Raw genomic sequence first — 21,144 nt, forward strand, 5'->3', positions numbered from 1 at the left:
ATCGAAAAAGATTTGGGAGGCTCAGGCAGGAGGTTCACTAGTTCAAAACCAGCTCAGTAACTTAGCAAGGCCCTAAGCAAATTAGCAAAACCCTGTCTCCAAATAAATCATTAAAAATAGGACTGGGGATGTGGCTCAGTGTTTAAACACCTCCAGGTTCAATCCATGGTACAAAAACAAGAAGGGGTGGGGGAGAAAGAAAATAAGAGAAGAAAAAAAAAGAAACTGCAAGGAAGTTCTAAAACACCCCCGTTGTCAGGCAATTTATTATCAAACAATTGATCTTTTATTTAATTAAAATATATACCATTCCAAATTCAAACTTTGAATTTTGTTATATTCTATGAACCTATATAGGAAGATGCATTCTTTATGCCCACTAGTTATCTCTCGGAATTCTGCTGTCTCATATTATCCATCCTCAATTAAAGTTAACTAAATTTAAGTTAAATTTTCTTTATATTTATTAAATTTTATTATATAATATTAATTATAATTATTATATATTTTATTATATATTAAATTTTCTTTTATATCATTATTATTATTAATATTTTGCAGTATTGGGTATTGAATTTGAAATTTTATACATATTAGAATTTTTAATTTTTTTTTATCTTTATAATTTTTTGATGATTGAACTTCTTTTGGTAGTACTGCTTATTTTTTATTTCCTTCATTTACTTTGTTTTCCGTGTTGGTTGGAGGAAAATGCAGAGAACTTTGCAGTGTTTCTGTAACCTATCCTGAATTAGAGGCCACTTTTGATTCCAAAGTTTCAGAAAACCTATCCAAATCTAATTCTTCCCTTAAAATTTTACTTCTCCCATACCAGCTTGGCAAAATTATATAATGACCCCAAGCATGATGTATATAAATAAGATCAAGGATAGGAATGGTACCGTGCTGTTGATTCAGATGTGTCCTTCCATAGCATCCTTTCACATTAAGGCTTCTGTTGTCTGTCTCTATTCCTTGTGCTATTGGTTCATAGTTTTCAGCCATTCCTGCATCCCACTGAATTTAGAAATGATTATCTAGGTAGACCATTCTCTCTAATACACCGTAAAAATACCTGGAATTCCTTAAACTTGAAAACATTTCCCTTAATCGAATTGAGCTGATGATTTATACTCAAATCAACATCCCCATTCATAAAACACACCAAACTTACTTATCTAAAATAACTTGCATTCATCTAAAACTCTATATACAATTTCTGTCCATTAGGTTTTTGTCTATTCTCTACATATTCATTTATATTTTAATCTTTAATTTTGTCTAAAATTTTGAGATTTCTATTTCTCTTCTATTCTCTAAGCAGCTTCTATATTGTCTTTTTTTTCCTAGAAAGCACACTTTCGTGATACTTAATTTCCACTCACAGAATTTTTTCTCTTTTTTACTCTTATTCTAAAATACCAATCCAACAAAACCACAGCACTCACTATAATTTTAAGGAATGCTAGAGTCTAAGCTTTGTTTTTATATTCAGAGAATTAAGAACTACTAGAGAATAGCACATGTCGTGTCCAACAGTGCAATGCAATTTTGGAGACTCCATTCTTATCCAGATTGTACTGTTGACTCTCATTTAATTTTTCACTTTTTTATTTTTGTAATTCCACTGAGTTGAGACATCAGGGCATCCAAACTGCTTGATATTAAAGAAAAAAAATTCTAAGGAGAGATGGATCATCAATAATGATTCACATGAGGATAAACATGGGAAGAAGAGAGGCTACCACATAAATCACCAAGAATAACTCACCCTTTATTTTATGTATTTATTTATTTTTAGCAGATTGAAAAAAAAATCTGAGTGAATGTGACCCTGAGAGTATAGACGCTCAAGGAGATACAGACAAAGCTAGAGTTTACATCTATTCATATGCTCTTCTCCGTCTTCCCCACAGACTTTCTTTTTTTTATTGGTTGTTCAAAACATTACAAAGCTCTTGACATATCATATTTCATACATTAGATTCAAGTGATGTTATGAACTCCCATTATTACCCCAAATACAGATTGCAGAATCACATCAGTTAAACATCCACATTTTTACATAATGCCATATTAGTGACTGTTGTATTATGCTACCTTTCCTATCCTCAACTATCCCCCCTCCCCTCCCCTCCCATCTTCTCTCTCTACCCCATCTACTGTAATTCATTTCTCTCCTTGTTTATTTTCCCTTTCCCCTCACAACCTCTTATATGTAATTTTGTATAACAATGAGGGTCTCCTTCCATTTCCATGCAATATCCCTTTTCTTTCCCTTTCCCTACCACCTCATGTCTCTGTTTAATGTTAATCTTTTCCTCCTGCTTTTCCTCCCTGCTCTGTTCTTAGTTGCTCTCATTATATCAAAGAAGACATTTGGCATTTATTTTTTAGGGATTGGCTAGCTTCACTTAGCATAATCTGCTCTAGTGCCATCCATTTCCCTGCAAATTCCATGATTTTGTCATTTTTTAGTGCTGCGTAATACTCCATGGTGTATAAATGCCACATTTTTTAATCCATTCATCTATTGAAGGGTATCTAGGTTGGTTTCACAGTCTAGCTATTGTGAATTGTGCTGCTATGAACATCAATGTGGCAGTATCCCTGTAGTATGCTCTTTTAAGGTCTTCAGGGAATAGTCCGAGAAAGGCAATAGCTGGGTCAAATGGTGGTTCCATTCTCAGCTTTCCCAGGAATCTCCATACTGCTTTCCAAATTGGCCGCAACAATTTGCAGTCCCACCAGTGATGTACAAGAGTACCCTTTTCCCCACATCCTCGCCAGCACTTGTTGTTGTTTGACTTCATAATGGCTGCCAATCTTACTGGAGTGAGATGGTATCTTAGGGTGGTTTTGATTTGCATTTCTCTGACTTCTAGAGATGGTGAGCATTTTTTCATGTACTTGTTGATTGATTGTATGTCCTCCTCTGAGAAGTGTCTGTTCAGGTCCTTGGCCCATTTGTTGATTGGGTTATTTGTTGTCTTTTTGTCTAATTTTTTGAGTTCCTTGTATACTCTGGATATTAGGGCTCTATCTGAAGTGTGAGGAGTAAAGATTTGTTCCCAGGATGTAGGCTCCCTATTTACCTCTCTTATTGTTTCTCTTGCTGAGAAAAAACTTTTTAGTTTAAGTAAGTCCCATTTGTTGATTCTTGTTATTAACTCTTGTGCTATGGGCGTCCTATTAAGGAATTTGGAGCCCGACCCCACAGTATGTAGATTGGAGCCAACTTTTTCTTCTATCAGACGCTGTGTCTCTGATTTGATATCAAGCTCCTTGATCCATTTTGAGTTAACTTTTGTGCATGGCGAGAGGAGGGGATTTAGTTTCATTTTGTTGCATATGGATTTCCAGTTTTCCCAACACCATTCGTTGAAGATGCTATCCTTCCTCCATTGCATGCTTTTAGCCCCTTTATCAAATATAAGAAAGTTGTAGCTTTGTGAGAGCTCACAACAACAGACTGGAGAGGGAGAGGAGAAAGTTACCTCAGGGACGAACCCCAGTGGTGAAGAAAAGAGTGGGCAACTAGCACTGAAAACACAAGACGTCCCACTTGCATTCTTCCTGGCTATGGATTGAAAGTTAATTTTCAGGAAAAAAAAGAAATAAACCACATTACCCCACAAAGAAGAGAATAAGGAGGGAAATCTCTATCCAGGGGTCAGTAGAAATGTGCCATATTAAGAAAATGCCAGTAGAGATGATTCTCCACTGGTGAAGGGTCAGGATTACTTAAAAAGTCCTTCCTCCAAGCTGAGGACCTCCCTCAGCCTAAGACCAAGTCATGACAATGACAGCCATAAATACTAGACAACACTGCGAAACAACAACCGTGATTGCCAAGTACTGCTGAGAGGGTACGGGAAGGGGTGAGGGCAGCCTCTCTGGGCTGTGGGCACAAAGGAAAGGCTCATAGCAGATTCTGGAGGAGACAACTAGAAAAATCATGTGGTGAGCAAACCTCACACTAGGGACAACGTCTGTCATGCTAGAAGCCTTTGAGGACAATAATCCATTGGAAGAATTATCATACCAACAATATTTGTAGGCAATTCAACTCATGACTCAAATTACCCCCTTCACAGACCTAGCAGAGAGAAAAGACATCCATTTCCTGACAGAAATAGACGTACTTTCTGAATTTCAGTCCAAACTTCTGAGACAGACACAAAAGCAAGGAGGAAAACAGAAAAAGGAAAATCTACTGTCCATAGACAAAATAATCAATGGGCCCTGACTCAGTGGTGACCCAGATTCTAGAACCATCAGCCAAGAAATTTGAAATAGCTACGGTGAAAATGCTAATGGTACTCTGGAAAAGGTAGACGGCTTGTAGGATGAAAATGGGGTATTTCACCAGAAAGATGGAAAGAGATTAGTGGAAATGCTTGATTAAAAAAATAATAGTACCAATGAAGCTCACTTTTGATAGGCACATCAGTGAACTCTTTCACCTAATGCTTTTAGTTCAGAATCACTTTTACTCGTGTTCAAGTTTAAAACTATTAGTACAGTGTTTTTCATGAAATACGCATTTAATAAATGTCACTGAATGACTATATTTATCATTTTAATAATATTTATTGCAAGATTTTGAGTAATCCTTAGAAAACAAAGTTACTTAAGAAGAATAATGCATACCATAAAGTCACCTTTTGGAAAGTACACTTTAACTGGGTTTGGTCAATTTAGAGAATTTTAGAACATTTACATCATGTCACAAATGCTTCACACCTATTTGCCATCAATACCCGAATCTATTTATCTGCTGTCTCTGTCTACCTATCACCTATTAACATCTGCTTGCAGAAAATCTTGACTCATGCTTTAGTTTTCTTTCTTTTGTTGTGCATATAAAATGTAAGAGTTATTCATCATCTTGATCTATTGCCCTTCATTGTTACCTGATTACAGGGTTTCTGGCCTTGCTGCGTGTGTACATGTGTACATTCCTTGAGTGTATCACAAATAGAACAGGATTGAAAGAGTTGATCAGGATACCATGTGCGTACACCTCACTGTGTTGTGGAATCACTTAAAAGAGATTCAGGCCAAGTTATTCAAGTAGCTGATATTGGGAGAGCAAGGGGTAGAGGAAAAGGTGAGTCTTGGGAAAGGGAAGCTGAATCCATTTGTAACCTGCTTTATGTAAATCACAGGTCTTCCAGACACATGAACATGAGCATAACAAGCACAAACCAGTGGATAGCGGGGCTCAGCACTTACAGAGCTGTCATGTTCTGGGGTTATTCCAGTGGAGGACATACACTCCCAAAAGGTGGATATTCCAACTCATTTTAGATGTGACAGCAAGAGACAGGGGAAGGATGAACAAAGCCCATCTGTGACCACGTGGACTCCGTAAGCCAGAAGCAGATGTTCTCTGTCAGACTGTACAAACTCCTGAGAAAACTGTTGGCAAAGACATTCTGAGGCACACACCTTCTGACTACCACCATGAGCTCATCCTAGCACAGAACTCCTTGGCTGTCAGAAAGTCAAATCCCAAGGGGCCTTACGGCTACTAATTGCCTAAACTGGCAATAAAACTCAACATAATGCATCCCCCAGTCTGAGCTCAAAGGACTAAGATCATCGCATCATTGACAAACAGCAAAGTAACCTCAACAAAGTCAACCACAATATTTCTGAGAAAGTGTGGGCTGAAATGTACAGGCAGCAACTCAAAATAAACCAAAGAAAACATGAAGCCTAAAAGTACAAAAGGGATAAAAATAGCATTAAAAATGAAGAAGCATATTGCTCAAAATTTATTTATTTCTAAAAAATAAGTTGTGCATAGTATAGGAGCAGCAAATAAAATTTGTTTTTTTTTTATGTCATAACTGTTACAAAATTGAGAACAACAGAAAAAAGCTGAAAGTAAAATGAGGTTATCTACTAACAAATAATTCAGGAAAATTTAAAGCATGTCTACAAATAAAAACTTTTAGTAGAATTAAAAAGTTGCTAACACCAAGTAACCAGGGACAATACACTTCATCTGCCATAGCATCATTTCCATCCCACAGTCACTAGCAGAAGCTTAACACAAATAGAAACAATACTAAGGAGCAGTGAACTTCAAAGGTTAGGCAGCTATCAAAAGTATCAGATAGTTGGGGGAAAGTATCTAAAAATGAGGTGGCCATAACAAACTGAGAGAAATAACAGGAAAGGAGACCTTTCTTAATTACCTTCAATGCTTCTCACAAGAATCATCTCATTCCTATAGGAATCAAATATAAAGTGTCCTTAAAAAGCATAAGGGAAACACAAATTAAAGCATAAACTAGAAGCAAATTCTGTTGATTATCACCTATCAAAATACGTTGATAATACTGTGGGCACTGATATACTGTGGGACTGTAAACGGCTAGTGACTCAAGAGACTGTGACTATTGCTCAAAATTAAAACGAATGATTCTGGACCCAACTTGCTCACTTCTCCAAGTGGAGCCTATGGGAATGTTTGCATTGTGGTCAAAAATGTGAATTTAATATGCTAATTGACAGCATCCAAAAACGAAACAAACTTGATGTCTAACAGTACTCAAGCAAACTACGCAACATCTATCAACACACACATACATATGACACTTTAACTATAAATGCTGTATTGATGTGGAAGTTTCATGAAATGTATACTTAAGCATGAAAGTCATCAATGTAATTGTTTACAAATAAATTACAAAAGTGTTTGTTTACATACATATTAATAGAAATCCAGATAAAATCCGATGTGTATAGAAAGTTCAAGCTCACTGATGTGGGAAGTGCACTGTTGAGCCAGCTGTGAGTATAGGCTATCAGACTTGGGGTTGGATATAGGGATGCACATATCTTTGCAGAGACTCAACTTTCATAACTTATTTTTGTAAATTATAGAGTGACATATTATGTACCATCTTCTGGTAAAGTATTTTTTTTATTATTAAGAGTTCAAAGTGCTTCAAGAATATAATCAGAACTCTTAGTCCAAAAGTTTATATTTTAAGTTCCTGATACATTACACTGATACATTACAGTAGATATACCAAAACCTGAAATATTAAGTAATAATAATTGACATTTATTACATGCTTACTATCTATTTTAATTCTCACAATATTCTAATACATAGCTACTTCTGTTTACCAACAGGGAAACATAAGACCATAGATATTAATAAAGATAATTGTGGCATATAGTAAAATATATGAAATAAATTATCTAATAATTTCAAGGTAATGCATTAGTATTTATAAAGAGATATTGTCAGAGTTAATAATATATTAAGGATTAATTTTTTTTCCTGCCACTCATATGGAATCTCCACAGGCAGCAAATATATTCATTTAACCAAAGAAAAAAAAAGAGAAGAGTCAAGGAGCTGAGAGAAAAGAAAATCCTTATTTCCCCGATATTAACAATAATACTGTGCTTACTTTGACTTGCTTCTTGCCTTCTCACTCAAACTTACCCCTTTTAAGTGTTATGTGTTAATTATAAAATTTAAAACTTTGGGGCAATATATCCTCTAACTGCTTGACAATGATTAAATTTTTATGGCATCAAGTTCATTAAGCAAATCCTATTGGACTGTGGGTTTATTGTCAATTTTAACTTGTTCAAGTGTTTCAGTTACAATTCCATTTTGAACTGTAATAAGGTGGCTGATAAATGACAATGGTTAACAGCTGCTATTAAAACTACCCAGGGCAGAGCTCCATAAATGTGGAACAATTAGAGTAACAAATGATAGTGGCAACATGCTATTATCTTTACGTTACTCAATTGATTTGGTACAGCATTTTAATTATTCTTTCTAAAAAAAAATCTTCCACTTTGTTTCCACTGGTTTAGATCTCTGCTTCTCATTCAATTTTACCCTTATTTTATGTGTAAAGAAGAATAGTGAAAGTTAAGATTCTGCAAAGTGAACATCAGGCAATGTGGACAAGTAGTGGTGAGTTACTGACAAGACTCTGTGAACCAAGACATAGAGACCAAGATTCAGGGCAAAATTCCATTTTGTCAGCTAAAACAGTATAACCAACAATGAATTTGCTTATTTTATCCCTTCCAATGTTCAAATGTGTGAATTAGGAAAAAGGTCACATAAGAGCTAATCACTTTTTTCCCATTGTAAAAACTACCAATTTTAATGGATACTCTTTGCACTTCATGGAAAATACAGATGCTACAGTGTTTTCAAGACCTCAAAACTGCATTATGTCACATTTTTCTTCACCCAGAAAATTAGATTACACATTCAGGACAGTAGGTTACTCTGAATATCTGTATTTAATTTAAGAATTTTGTCTTTAGTCAATGGCATTACACTCATTGTTTTCATCAAGTTCTCGTTAATGATTTACTTATTGATGTTTGTAGCATTTTAAACACCATCCACCATTCTCCACATGGATATATTCTCTGAGCATCAATTCAGCTGGATCACCAAGTGGTTTGACCAAGTCCAGAATTGTCTTCAGAGAAATTGCCCACACGTTAATATCTGTTTGTCAAAAAATTTAAAAGCAGTCACTTTTAGAAAGCCTCATTTTGGAAGTGACCCCCAAAAAAAAGAGAAAAGAAAAGAAAAGAAAGGAAACAGGCTTAGAGTAGGGAACGGGAGGGAACACTGGGCTTCACATAACAACAATTTGGTGGAGAAAAGCCCCACCATCTCTCTTGATGATTTTTCCAGAGCACTTACTTTTGTTGTTGTTGTTGTTGTTTGTATTTATTTATTGTTTTTAGTTACACTTGACAGTAGAATGTATTTTGGCACATCATGCATACCTAGAGTATAACTTCCCATTCTTGTGGTTGTACTTAAGGCAGAGTTACACTGGTCATCTATGAACATAGAAAAGTGATGTCCGATTCCTTCTACGGATTGATTCTACTGTCTCTCCCATTTTCATCCCTTGTTCCTTCCCCAATTCGCCCCTGTCCAATCTGGTGAACCTCCATTCCTCCCCCTTTCACCACCTATTGTGAGTCAACATGTGCATATGAGAACAAACATTTGGCTTTTGTTTTTTGGGGATTGTCTTATTTCACTTAGCATGATAGTCTCCGGTTCCATTCATTTACCTGCAAATGACATAGTATTCTTTACGACTGAGTAATATCTATGTACCACATTTTCTGTTTTGGTCTGGGGGGTGAATCCAGGGGTGCTTAACCACTGAGCCACATACCCAGCCTTTTTTGTATTTTATTTAGAGACAGGGTCTCACTGAGTTACTTAGGGCCTGGTTAAATTGCTGAGGCTGGCTTTGAACTTGCAATCGTCCTGACTCAGCCTCTTCAGGCGCTGGAATTACAGGTGTGAGCCAATGAGCCTGGCCTGTACCATATTTTATTGATCCACTCATTTGTTGAAGAGCATCTAGGTTGATTCCTTAACTTAGATATTGTTAATTGAGCTGCTATGAACATTGATGTGGCTGCATCACTTCACTATGCAGATTTAAAGTCCTTTGGGCATATGATAAAATGTAGGATAACTGGGTCCAATGGTGGTTCCATGCCTATTTTTCTGAGGAATCTTCATACTGCATTAAAGAATGGTTGCACCAATTTGCAATCTTACCAGTAATATATGAGCATGCATTTCCTCCCACATCCTCACTAATATTTACTGTTACTTGTATTCTTAATAATTGCCATTCTGACTGGAGTGAGATGAAATCTCAGTTGTCATTTTAATTGGCATGTCTCTAACTGCTAGTGATATTGAACATTTTTCCATACACTTGTTGACCAATCATATTTCTTCTTCTGTGAACTGTCTGTCCAATTTTTTTGCCTGCTTATTGATTGGGTTATTTGATTTTTTTAATGTTAAGTTTTATGAGTTCTTTGTATATTCTGGAGATTAATGCTGTATCTGAGGTTAGTGTGGCAAAGATTTTTTTTTTCCAATTTTCTAGTCTCTCTGTTCATGTTATTGTTTTGTTTGCCATGAAGAAGTTTTACAGTTTGATACCATCCAGTTTATTGATTCTTGATTTTACTTATTGCATTTTAGGAATCTTATTGAGGAATTCAGTTCCTAAACTGGCATGAGTTAGGCCTACTTTTTCTTCTAGTAGACACAAGGTCTACTACTTTTCTTCTAGTAGGCACAATGGTCCAATGCCTAGGTCACTTTGAGTTGAGTTTTCTGCAGCCTGAGAGATAGAGGTATAATTTCAATTTTGTTCCACATGGATTTCCAGTTTTCTCAGCACTTTTTGTTGAAGAGGCCATCTTTTCTCCAGTGCATGTTTTGGGTGCCTTTGTCTAGTATGAGATAACTGTATTTATGTGGGTTTGTCTCTGTGTCTTCTATTCTGTACCATTGATCTTCATATCTGATTTGGTACCAATGCCATGCCATTTTTGTTACTATGGCTTTGCAGTGTAACTTAAGTTCTGCTATTGTGATGCCTCCTGCTTCACTTTTCTTGCTGAGGATTTCTTTGGCTATTCTGAGCCTCTTATTTTTCCAAATGAATTTCATGACTGCTTTTTTTATCTCTTTGAGGAATATCACCAGAACCTTAATAGGAATTGCCTTAAATCTACAGATTTAAGAAGAACACTTAAGTTATAAAACAAGATTTTAAAACTTTAAAACCCTATTGGGTTTGTAATTAACTTTCCTTAAAAAATGTATGTGTGGGTGTATATGTGTGTGTGTTTTGTGTGTATGTGTGTGTAATCACAAATAGTGAGAGAGCAATATTGAATTATTTTAAGAAGACTTGATATAAATATCTCTCTCTCCTAAGAATAACTGAAGCAAATCAAAAATCAAGTTTAAGGTTCTTAACAAACATTTTTAATACCTTTTAATATCATGGAGAATATTCTGACAGTCGCTGATTTTACAATGATGTTCTTTTGTGAGAAGAGGTTATAAACTATTTTTACTTGTGATCCATATCGTGGCTTTTAACTCCTGACTCAGTTACTTTTTCACTTCAGAGCTTTATATAACTAAGATTGTTCATACATTTGCCATCTTGAGATAAAATACAAACATATAAGTACGCTTTATTTATGTATGTTTTGCTTGATTCATTCAATTTTAAAACCGTGCTGAAACATTTCACTATTTGTAGCTGCTAATAGGGAATAAGGCTTCAGATAGTTCATTAGTATTATTTTAACTGAATTATCAAAGACTGGTGCCAATTAGTAGGAAGTTGGTAAAAGAAATAAGGCTGATATATTTCCACCCCATGAAGAGAGGAGAGGGTAAGTGGATAACAGGCAGCTGTGACTTAGGGACACAGAGTGCACAGACTCAGGGCTCCTTCCTTCTCCCCCACAGCAGCACAGGCAGAACCATGTTTGTTTGGATACTATGAGAGAAAAGCCCAGAAGAGGTGCTTAAATTGTGACAATTATGATTATATGTTCACATACTGAGATAACTTAATATTCAATTTACTTTGCTGAGATCAACAGCAGTGTATCTCTTAATCCTGAAAAAATTTATATTTCTCTTAATATTTTGAAACGATAAACTTGCTCTTTATGGTTAAATACATGTCCATGGGTTGAGAGCTGTATACAATTCCTAATAGCTCTGAAAGTTTTTAAATGCAATGTATTTATAAAGCTCATATTTATATGGATTTCAATTTTCTTTATTAATGCCATTAAAATGATGAACTGGTGAATCCACAGGAAAACTACAAAGCCTCATTTTAGCCATCAGTTTCAATCACCTGCATTATCTCAATTTTGCATGGAACCATAAAAATATATTTAATAATAAAACTGAGCAGTAAAGCATCCCCCCTTCCCTTCCTAATCTATTAGTAAATAGTAGAAGGAACCACATGACAGAGATCAACCAACAGGACAAAAGACTACATGAACGATGAAGACAGTAAATGTTGATTAATAAAAATGTTCTGCAGATTGTGTTGAACATAGAAACAATTTAAACTGTGAGTAGAAGAAGTGGAATCTTTCAAGAGAGACAAGATAAATCAGCAACATTCTTTAAGTATAAATGCCTCCAAATATTGTTCACTTATTTCAAGTATCTTTAATCCTCAATCTATATACTTCTGACAGAGTATGCAAAAAATAAGTACCTATGTATTATAGCTGTCATCACTTCTGGTTTTTATTATTAGTATTTTTAAATCAGGGATTGAACCCAGGGACACTTAACCACTGGAGCCACATCCCCAGCACTTATTTTGTATTTTGAGACAAGGTCTTGCTCAGTTGCTTAGGGCCTCACTAAATTACTGAGACTGGTTTTGACCTTGTGGTCCTCCTGCCTCAACCTTTGGAGCCACTGGGATTACAGGCCTGTGCCACCAAGCCAGGCTGCCATCACTTTTTAATGAAAGTGCGTGACTCAAAATTTTGAATCATTGACTTAATCATGATGTTGTACAAAATCCTTTAAAAGTTGTTAAGTTTGGACATTATTCTAAAGCGTACTTAGGAGTCATGAAACAAAGTGTTGCATTGTATCATGTTCAGACATTTTCTTTGACAAAAATGTCATTTTTACTTGCCTAGCTTCAGCTTTCTTTTTGTTCCATGAAACACTGCAGCACAATGGAAAGAACATGAACTTTACAAAAAGCCTGGGTTTTAAATTCCTGTTCCGCTTGGTGAATTACAGCCTGCTCTTTTAAAAATCTCTAAACCTTGGTTCCATCATTTGAAAAAAATGAATATTACATACATTAATGGTTTGCCTTGAGGAACATATTAGACATTATTATAATTGGAATGGACTTGGCACATGTAAGCATTTCACAAAACATAAGTTTCCCTCATTCCTTCCAACAATGGAATCTACCTTTAAACAGAAAAGCGCTCTATCACTAAGTGAATTAAATGAACAAACAGAGAAAATTAAGAAAATATTTGGTGAAATATTCTAAGCAATGTCAATGTTCTTGAAATAAATTTATGGAGAAATACCCCCAATTCCCATTATCAAATTTAAAGGGAGATCCTCATGCTCTTGTATGTGTTTAGGTAGTTCAGGGACTGTGTGGTTTCAAGAAACATCCTGCTAATATGATAGAAAGTCATATTATAGGCATCTGTGCCTTGGTTCACAGGATACAAGTAACAGTCTAATTTTCCCTCTGTTTGGTAGAAGGATTAAAGACCCACTTAAACCCCCTGACAAATACCTTAAAGCCCTATGAGAGGGAGCAGAGCTCCCAGTGTATTGGAATGCTTGTTTAGGATGTTATATATTCACTCCAAGGTGTTATTTTAATATCTTACATTACTAGTTCAATCTTGGGTATATGTATCCTCTAATATGCTAATGTTCTCTCTCAGTATAGAGATAAATATGATGCCAACTTATCAAACTTAGAAAGTCACTATGTTTAAATTTGACAGTATTATTCTGTTGAACTTGAAAGAAAAAGAAAAAGGAAAAAAGAAACTATTTTCCTTCCAGAGGTATCGAGGAAGTTAAGCTTGGAACATGCTGGGGGAACAAAGAAAGAGAAGAAATGAAGAAGAGTCAGTGCCATGAAAAATGAGAAGGATCCCTCCACACTCTGCACTGTAATTTCTTCTGGGATTTCTCTTTCCTTGGAAATGCCCCTTTAGTCAAGGGTTCACTCATTTTTCTTAGCAGACATTAAGTAATTTTCTGCATTTCATGAACACAAATCTCAAAGTGTAAGCATTTCTTCACATCCACAGCAACATGTGCTTGCTGACTCAGTTCCCGCTTAACCATCAGATCTCTGCACAAAAGTGAGACAAGCAAGGTAATAAATTAGATTGTTCACAGCACAGTTTTGCTGCAATTGATTGCACTTGATTACTGCCAGACCATCAAATTAAGGAGTATCAAAAAAATCTGTTACTTTCAGAAATCATTATTTGGTAACAAATTTTGTATTTTTTCTTTCATGCTGCAAAATTTGATTTTCAAAATCCCAAGATAGCTTAGAGATAAGATTGTATTCAAATAGGGAAAAAATAAATTCTATGGTGTTTGACTGCATATATTCTTTTTCTGATGTGTGATGTCATGTACATCAGATTCAGCTTGTCTGTTACAACTGTACTCAACTCTATCTCATTGTTAAAGATGGAAATAGTACTTGACTGAATTGTTTGATCACCAATAATTAGAAACAAGCAAAAATGCAAATAACCATAATATAGAAATAGCAAAAATCATAAGTCAGATAAGATGGCAGTGGTAGAAATAGCATTGTTTTGAATCTTGCACAAAAGTTCTTTCCACAAGAGTAGATGGAGCAACAGGACCATCACAATAACACAATACTTAACCAAAAAAAAAAAAAAAAAGGTGTACTCAAAAGTCATTATGAGGTATCCCCACACTCAGAACTGTGAGGTGTCTATGTTTAGAGCCCAGAGTGGGAATGCCAAACTGCTAACAGCTGCAAGATCACATAATTTTGGCAACTGTTCTGGAGTGATTGGACAGCAGAAAAGGGACTCACAGCCTAGAGAACTAAGAAAACAAATACTCAAGCAAGTAGCCCAAATGGAAGTGATCCTAACTCAGCCTGAAAGCACAGCTGGGCATTCCAGGAGCAGCAGGTCCAGGCTGAGGGGATCTCAGCAACATGTTCGCTGGGGGAGTAAAGAAAAGCATGGAAAGTTTGGTTCTCATGCAAATCTTCTGAGTCTCAGAAATTTCACTTTACTCAGAATTCAAAGTGCCTTCTTAGGCAAAGCCTGAAATGGAAGAATTATAAGATCTGCAAGGAAAAGCAACTAAACTGAAAGAGACAGTGGCATTCATTAAGAGCAAAGGAAAATGAATATCCATATAAAAATCAAGAGAAAAATGGGGGTGTACCTCAGATAGTACAAGTGTATTACTTTAATTCTAGAAAATAGTTGGTTGCTTTTATTTGGGTCCATATTTCAGCATAACATTCTCGTGTTACTAACCAGATGACACTCTTTCTTGAGCAAGCTTTGCCTGGATATCCCACAGAGCATAAAAGTTGACAGCTTTATTTTTTTAAATTAAACTTTTTAATTTGAGAATCATAAATCCATGCGTACTTGTAAGAACTAATACAAAAAGAGGTCTGGTAGCCTTGATCATTTTTCCCACTGATGACATGTTACAAAACTATAGGACAATGTCACAGGGCACTGACACTGGTGTTGTCAAGATGAAGACCAGTTCCATTTCCACAAGGAACCCCTTCTAAGTGACATCTACTTCCGTGTTCCTCCAGCTTGCACCTCCAAGTAACCACTAGTCTGTTTTCCACTCGATAGCATTGTCATTTCAAGACTATTGTATAAATGAAATTGTGTAGATTGTAACCTTTAAGTGTATTTTTTTTAATTCAGCATGGCTAACTAAAAATACTTTAGTTAGCTTGTGCATCAACAGTTGATCATTTCATGCTGCTAATTAGTGCACTGTGTCATGGACATTCTGCATTTCCTTGGCCGTTTGCCCATTGAAGGACGTCTCAGATGCTTCTGGTTTTAGCTGTTATAAACATTCCTGTGCAAGATGCTGTCCACAACAGAAGTCTTGATGTTTCTGGAATGAATTCTCAAGAGAGCAGTTGCTCAATTGTAATAGAGTTGTATGTTTCGATTTTTATGAAACTGCCAAACTTTTTGAGTAGCTACATCATTTTATATTCCACCAGCCAGGTATGAGTGATCTAGTTTCTCTTTTCTCTCGTCCACATATGATTTTGTCAACCTATTTTAAAAAATTTAGACATTCTAACTTCTATATATCAATATCTTATCATGGTTTTATTTTGCATTTTCCTAATGGCTAATGACTAGCAGGAGAAAATCTATTTTCAATTGTTTTTATGCCATCTTTCTTTGGTGAAATATCCTTTGATGTCCTTTGACTCAGAAACATGTTGATCTCTTTTATAAATATTATGTAATTTTCAGTATGCATATTCTGTGTGTTTTTGCTAAATGACTGCAAATATTTTTTTTGTAATTATTTTAAATTTTGTTTGAGTTTATTATTAGTCTCCATGTGCTCATTGACAGTATGTTGAAATACAATAGATTTTTGAAGGTGATGTTTTGTAAAACTTTTCAAATCAACTTAAATTCAAGAAGCTGTCCTTTTGTTTGTTTTGCTGTTGTTATTGTTATTTTCTTCATTCCTTTCCAATTAGCATGTCTTTAATTTCCTTTCTTTGTCTAATTGTGACAGCTAGAAATTTCTAGCAATAAATTTGGTAATAATGGAAACAGCAGAAAACCTTCATGATGTTTCTAATTGCATGATGTTTCTAATTGCAAGAAGAAAACCTTCAGTAGTCACCATCAAGTACAATGTTATTCACTTGATGAAGTTGAGGAAATTTCCCTCTTTTTCTACTTTTCTGAGAGATTTTTCTTTATTAAAAATGGTTACTAAATTTTTTCCAGTGATTTGTACACATCAATGAATATCATCATGGGCTATTTCTTCTGAAGCCTGCTAAAATGGTAGAACACATTGATTGATTCTGAATATTGAACCAGCTTTGCATCACTGCATTAAAATTGGTAGAACCTTTTTTTTTTAACTTCCTAATTATATTTTCTATTCTACTGAAAAATTTTGTATGCCTTGGTTAGGGATATTGGTCTACAGATTGTTTGTGTTTTTGTTTGTTTGTGTTTTAAGCCATCTTTGTTTTTCATGGAAGGCCAATACCAACTTTATAAAAAGGGAAAGGTAGTCTTTTTTCTGTAATAAAACATCTAAGGTTAATGTTAAATCACTTTGTGAAGAATCAAAAAGAGAATATCAAAGTATAGTGTCTAGAGTATATATTTAACCTCCCCTCTTTGTAGTATAAACATCTTATTTAAATTATAACAAATGTTTTCAGTAAAATCTTATACAATGTTGTTTTGTTAAAAGATGATAATAAGGAGATTAATGTTACTGTTGGAAATTAAAGGATAGTTAAATGAAATTCCAGAAAAACAGATAAATTTATTTATCTGAAAGCAAGCAAATTTTTTTTAGGAAAATGAGAGGAAAGTGTGAATTGGAAAAATCCATTGATAAGATGTTTGGATTCAATCAATATTTTCAGAGAAAGCTGATACGAGTGTAGAAAGAATCTTAGACAAAACATTTATTTCATAAATAAAAATTAAATGAGTGAATAAATACCCAATGCAATGCTGAAAATGAAATTGAAGGTGACATATTTTAAAAAATTAAGGAAAAATATATAGGTGTAAAAATAGGCAAGAGAAGTCTGCAAGGAAAAAATAATGGAGCTCTGAAGTAAAGGAAAATCTAGAAACCAAGTTTGAGGTTAAAAATTTTTTTTGAACCTGTATGTTGAAAAGTCATACTATATTCCTAAAAACTTAGTGAATATTGGGCAACAAGATGTAAATCAAATAATAGGACTACTTGATTTGAAAGGGGCTTGGTTGGGAATTCATTAGGCATCAAGTCAAATTAAAGAGTTGATTTAGAAGAGGAAGACAACTATATCACCATCAATGTTTGAGAGCAATGCTTTATGCCAACAAACAGGAGATGCATATTTTAAATATTTAAGGAACGTGTTAGCCAAAGATTACATATCCAAACAAACTTGCAAAGGCCAGATAAAATGTATTATAAATATTCACACACACAGGAAAGAAGTTTCCCCTAACCTATTCCTGGGGGGATTCACCAGAAAATGAGTCTCAGACTTTCAAAAACTTCTAGAGTCACCTGCACAAGGGGCATTGGAAATCAGTGACATGTATTTACTTCTAAAATTGCAGGATATTATATTCACGTGGAGGGGATGAAGTGGGTGAAAGTCAGTGTTCTGACATTGTAAGTGCATTAGGAATGTCAAGATAATGGAAGGAGATGAAGAATATGTAGAAATTAAAGTGCTGTTTGCTCTAGTGGCCTGCAGTAGGAGAACAAGGCAAGTACTTCAAGTGAGAAGCTGGATGGTGGAGAGGAGAATGTACCCAAAATACATTATTGATTAATATTAATGGTGTTCATAAAAGAGAGGCTTACAGATTTTCTCCAAAGAGATACATAGAAAGAGAAATATATAGCACTACAATGACTGAGTGAAAGAGAGAAAATATTTTTATTAAAAACAAAACAAAGCATTAACAATATAAGAAACTGTCAGATGGTTGAAAATTCTGCCTCATGGGGAATTTGGAGTCTCACAAGGGAAGAGAAGAGAATGACTGATGTAGACTGGATAGTTGATCTGATAATGACTGAGAACACTTCAAAACTCATGGGCCATTTGGAACTGTGTATCCTTGATCTAAAGGAAGGCACACTTTAGATCAGTGCTTCTTCAGATTTTCATTTTCTAAATCTGATTCTTGGTTCAAAATATGAAAAATTGAAAAAATAAATAAAGGAAATTTGAAAAGAAATTGCCTTAGTTAAGACAATTTGAAAATTTAATCGTCTTAGTTAAAAAATTCCACTGAATTTTTTCATGAGTTGGGAGGAACCTCTTGTGAGGTATTTAATTCCCTAACATCTCTGGCCTCCTAATGGGCAGAGGAAAGCACTCTAGTGACTAAAGAATACCCTCAATCATACAGAGTTAGATATTGGGCTTCCTGTGTAATATTGATGGGCAATCTGTGTGGGTCACCAGTAGCATCCAATATATCAACCAGCCACAATGCATTGATTTTATACCTTGATTATATAAAAATCAGAAAAATTTCAACACTGATTAGATATTGATATCATTAAGAAATCAGTATTAGTTTTGTATGACTTATAGTATTATGTAATGCAAAATCAAGTAACTCAAGATATGGTAAAATATTTGAAAATGAAATATTGTATACACAGCTTTATCTCAAAATATATCAGGAAGATAGGAGGAAGTTGGTAGAAGTATTGATGAAATTAGGTGGCATGAGTTGATAATTACTTAAACCGGTAACAGGTACATAAAATTTTATAACTGTCTCTTATGATAGAATTTATTACTCTTGATAAAAAGTAAACTAGAGAGATATAGGTGGTTAATACTTAGTAGTTTAAAGTAGCAAAACATTTCTAGTTACAATTCAGAAAATTTCATAGCAAAATCTTTCCTTGATGATCAGATTTAATTAGTTTCCATTTGAATGTCATTTATAATAAAGCAATAAATTTGAAGAAAATCTAGTTTGAAATGTTAATAGTAAACAATCAATACTAATTCAAATTACAATAACAGTTAATTGCTTAATAACAATTTTAGTTAAAATGTTTACAAGAGGATATTTGAAAAAAATATTATGAAATCATTCGTAGGAACTACATAAATTTTTGTGCACAGTATGTGTTTTCCCAGAAAATTTTGACCCTTTTTAGACAACTAGTAACCGAATAGTTGTCTCCTTACAGATTTTTTTTTACCTATAAGCTTACTTTTAAGTTTGTTTTTTTTTAATAAACCAAGCAATGTTAATGCAGTAGACCCTGGTGCAAACTATAGCAATATGGTCATTTAACTGGAACAATGATAAAGGCTCAGTGTTTAGTTGTCTAATAATTTAATAGAGCACAATTTAGTCATTTGGAAACTATCCCAAGCTATTTTTATATTTATTTCCAGAAATACACAGCTACACTGAATCATCTATTAGATCAGGCTAATTTATATGGTTCTGTGATTGCTAATTACAAAGAAGAATGTGTTTTCAAAAATAGAGGCCCATCCAACATGAGTAAATTTCTAACATCAACACAAACAAAAAAGACTCACATTATGTTTTCAAAATGTTGAAAACTCATTTAAATGATAAAACTTACATAATTGCTTTGTTTTTTAGTATGCTGGAGAACAGATTTGACTGCCTTTTTCCTCTTCCTGATTAAAATACTGATTTTTATCTCTGGTAGCATCTAGATAGTGTCACAGTACTGAATGTTACCCCCTAAAAAGGGTTGTATCAAATACAAAAACCAATTTAAATATCAGTACTTTTGCCATTGAGAAAATATGAAACACCAGTTTGAAAGTCTAAATAGGGCACATATTAATCCTCTTGATATCTCTCAATATGACTTGTATTGTCAGCAGTCATGGAAAGATGTTCAGGATGAGCAGGTAGTCAGAGATGATTGGCAGCATTCTAGACAATCCAGGTATTTCCTTGGGAAGTAAGTGTTCTCAAAGCAAATTAACAAATGACATTGTATTTCACTGGTCACTGAAAATAGTTCTTAACATAAGTTGGTGACCTTCAGGCCTAGAAATGAAGCCATGGATCCTCATTCCTTGCTGGTTGTGTTCCAATACTCTTGTGCAAATGACTGTGATTTCATTGGTGTCCAGAATCATACACTTGTAGGAGGTAGAATTGCAGAGCACGGAAGAGTTGGGTTTAGGTGTTTCCCTCACAGAACTATACACACCTTTGAGTCTTCTCAGTAGTATTTATATGATTTCCAGCTCCTACTTCAGTTCACTGACCCAGAATATCTGGAGGACTCTTGAACCACATAAAAACACATGAACAAAACTTCTCTGAAAGATTTATTTACACAAAGTCTCGTTCTAGAAACTTTAAGGTGGAGTAGTCTTCTTGTGCAGCACCTGAGTGCTCCCCCCAGTGCAGGTAGGAGGGCTTCCTGTACCAACTCATGCAAACCTGACGGAGGGGCATCTTAGACTTAAAAGTTGTCATTTGCAACAGTCTAATGATAGGATGATGATGTTAAGGCAGCACAACCACAGCATTCCAGGACCCTATCTTGTTCCTTCCTTCCCATTAGCATAAACAGCTGACTTTTGGAAATATTCTGGAGTATTTATCAGTACCATTGCCCAGCTAAAATAGATTAGCATTTTGTCAAATTGTCAAATGAGCTACAGTAACCGTTCTTTGATGTTTCATGTTTTATTCATTATTTTGCTACCTCACAGTATTTGTAATTCCATTAGCATTTCTAAACTGAAAAATATAAAGTGATGGCCGGAAACCCATTAATTCATTTGAAAATCTTGAAAGATTTAGGGAGATTTCAAAATCATTTGAGACTATAAGTGTAAAATAATTGCTCCTATCTGAAAAAAAATGCAATATTGTTGTAAATTCATTTCTGCTTTCTAAGTTTGCAATTTATTCATTTCCTTCTGATCAAAAGATTAAATAAAGAAGTTTTTGTTGATTGCA

General features: G+C 34.7%; 1 protein-coding gene across 2 annotated transcripts in view; it reads left to right on the top strand.

Moving 5' to 3' along the window:
• The window catches only part of LOC144249227 (E3 ubiquitin-protein ligase TTC3-like), an 88,090-nt gene that overhangs the window by 54,507 nt on the left and 12,439 nt on the right, over nucleotides 1-21,144 (top strand). Inside the window, exon 10 of one of the 2 annotated variants that reach the window (XM_077791491.1) lies at nucleotides 13,448-13,864. The exons of the other annotated variant lie outside the window; for it this stretch is intronic. The gene's annotated coding sequence lies outside the window, so the exon portion shown is untranslated. Of the gene's footprint in view, nucleotides 1-13,447; nucleotides 13,865-21,144 lie in introns of those variants that run through there. 2 annotated transcript variants of the gene reach the window in all.

The sequence above is a fragment of the Urocitellus parryii genome, chromosome 11, assembly GCF_045843805.1.
Source record: "Urocitellus parryii isolate mUroPar1 chromosome 11, mUroPar1.hap1, whole genome shotgun sequence".
Lineage (NCBI taxonomy): Eukaryota > Metazoa > Chordata > Mammalia > Rodentia > Sciuridae > Urocitellus > Urocitellus parryii.